The sequence below is a fragment of the Balaenoptera musculus genome, chromosome 3 (assembly GCF_009873245.2).
Source record: "Balaenoptera musculus isolate JJ_BM4_2016_0621 chromosome 3, mBalMus1.pri.v3, whole genome shotgun sequence".
Taxonomy (NCBI): Eukaryota; Metazoa; Chordata; class Mammalia; order Artiodactyla; family Balaenopteridae; genus Balaenoptera; species Balaenoptera musculus.
Genome location: NC_045787.1, coordinates 12,913,943 through 12,916,555, shown reverse-complemented (window position 1 = coordinate 12,916,555; position 2,613 = coordinate 12,913,943). Strand labels below are relative to the sequence as shown.

At 34.1% G+C, this 2,613-nt stretch overlaps 1 non-coding gene across 1 annotated transcript; it reads right to left on the bottom strand.

The window, feature by feature from the left end:
* Window positions 1-1,626: 1,626 nt before the first annotated feature.
* On the bottom strand, window positions 1,627-1,733 carry LOC118893754. Its single transcript, XR_005019594.1, has one exon. It is a non-coding gene; the product is annotated as a U6 spliceosomal RNA (small nuclear RNA).
* Window positions 1,734-2,613: the final 880 nt, after the last annotated feature.

The window sequence follows — 2,613 nt, the reverse complement described above, 5'->3', positions numbered from 1 at the left end:
ATGAAATGAGACCATTGGCAAGATTCGGGGAATAGAAATATATTGTTGTTTTGAGTAAATAAGGGAAGTAGTAAGTAATTTTATCTTGCCCACCTTTGCTGAAATGCAGGCATGCATAACCAGCTCACAGTGGCTAGGCCCATGCTACCTCTTTGTTCTGTTGGTCTCTTCTAGTTTCCTTTGCAGATTTCATAGCTATTCTTAGATAGAAGTCGTATGTTAACTGTAGGCTTCTGTACTAAACTGCAGCCTCTGTTGTCACCACCAATCCTGTTTGACATCCTTACATCACATGGTCTATTAAGCAGTGTACACTTAACCATGAATGGTACTTAAGAGTCCAATATCCGATGGTTAATTTAGAAAGATAAATTAAGCTGGAGAGTGAAGAAGCATTTCAATACTACTACAGATTCTTTTATTGTATATGACTCATTTTTACTATTATTTTTTTGATGAGCTAGCATGGATCAATAAATGCCATTTTATAACTGTAGTTACTACTATTTTGTAATAGTTACATCAATGTGGAATTACATTCCAAGATTTAAACACTGCCCAACAAATAAAATTTTTTCTACAATTTATTTGAATGCAAGTGGGACTAAGAAATCTTGAAATAAGATAGTAGGATTTTGCCTTCTCAATTAAAAAATATAGCATCAAAAATACAATACAGGAATACTTCATTTTATTGTGCTTCACTTTATTGAGCTTGCCATGTACTATGTTTAAAAAAATATATTTATTGATTTATTTGGTAGTGCTGGGTCTTAGTTGCAGCAGGTGGGCTCCTTAGTTGCTGCTCATGGGCTCCTTAGTTGTGGCTTGCAAACTCTTAGTTGCGGCACACATGTGGGATCTAGTTCCCTGACCAGGGATCAAACCCGGGCCCCCTGCTTTGGGAGCACAGAGTCTTAACCACTGCGCAACCAGGGAAGTCCCTGTACTACATTTTTTTACAAATTGAAGGTTTGTGGCAACCTGTGTCAAGCAAGTATATTGGAGCCATTTTTCCAACAGTTTTTTTTTAAGTTAAGGTATGTACCTTTTTTTTTTTCAGACATACGCTATAGCACATTGAATAGACTTCAGTATAGTGTAAACATAACCATTATATGCACTGGGAAACTAAAAAATTTGTGTGACTTGCTTTACTGCAATGTTTGCTGTTTTTTTTAAAAACAAAATTCACCTTTTATTTTGGTTGAAATAAACTATACAAATTGATTTTCTTCACCACAAATGACAGCAATATTTTCTGTATTATTCCTAGATAAACTACAAAACACTTATTTTTGTAGGTTTTCTAGGTTTTGCTTGTAAATCAAGATGAGGCAGTAGATACAATCATGGAAAAAGACAGAAGAAAACAGACAAATCAGCTGTCAGTATCTGTGGCCTCTGATCTTGCCTTGAACATGAAACAGAAGTGTCCAACATATACCTGCCAAGAATATTATGAAGATGTAGGCTCAAGAATAGAATGTAAACAGCAACAACAAGATGTGGAACAACAATGGCAGGCTATTCCATTCAGACTTTAACTATAACTTGTTCCTTTAACTTCATTTGGTAAAGACAACATTTACACTGAAATCTTTGTTTGGCGAGTTCACGTTTCTCAAAAATATGGAACGCTTCACGAATTTGTGTGTCATCCTTGCGCAGGGGCCATGCTAATCTTCTCTGTATTGTTCCAATTTTAGCATATGTGCTGCTGGAGCGAGCACAGCGTTTGCTGTCTTGCGATGGTCTGGAACCAAACCCACAATATCTCCAAAGGTATGCCTGTTTTTAGGAATAAATTTGCAAAAAAGATGCATAATCTCTTTCATGAAAATAACAAGACACTGCTGAGAGAAATGAAGATGTAAATGAAAGAGCAGAAAAAAATCCATGTTCCTAGATTGGAAAGTAATATTGTTCACATGTCTTTTGTCCTGACATTGATCTATACATTCAATGAATTGCATTGTGTGATTTGTCAAGCGGATTCTAAAATTTATTTGGAAATGAAAAGGACCTAGAATAGCAAAAAACTATCTTGAAAGAGAAGAACACAACTGCAGGACTTATGCCCACTTGATTTAAAGACTTACCATAAAGCTGCAATAATCAAGACAGAGTGAATTTGCCAAGACAATAGACAATACAATCAACAATACAAAATAGGGAGTACAGAAATAGACCTACTTATATATAATGAATTGACTCTCAAGAATGATGTCAAATCTACTAAATAGGGAAAGAAAAACTTTTCCATAAATAAATAATATTGCAACAATTAGATGAATATATGAAAAAACAATTAAGGTCAAGTCCTACCTCACACCATACAAAAAATTAACTTAAGTTGAAAATAGCCCTAAACTTTAAAGCAGACTCTATAAAATTTCTCAAAGAAAACATCAAAGAATATCTTAATGATTTGGGGGCTAGGCAAAGAGTACTTACAGACACAGAAAGTATTAACCATAAAAATTTTTTAAATGGATAAATTAGACTTCATCACAATTTAATATTTCTACTCATCAAGAAATACTAGGAAGATAATGAAAATATGTTCTCACATTCTGGGTAGAAACTTTAGATAGATGATAGATAGATAAA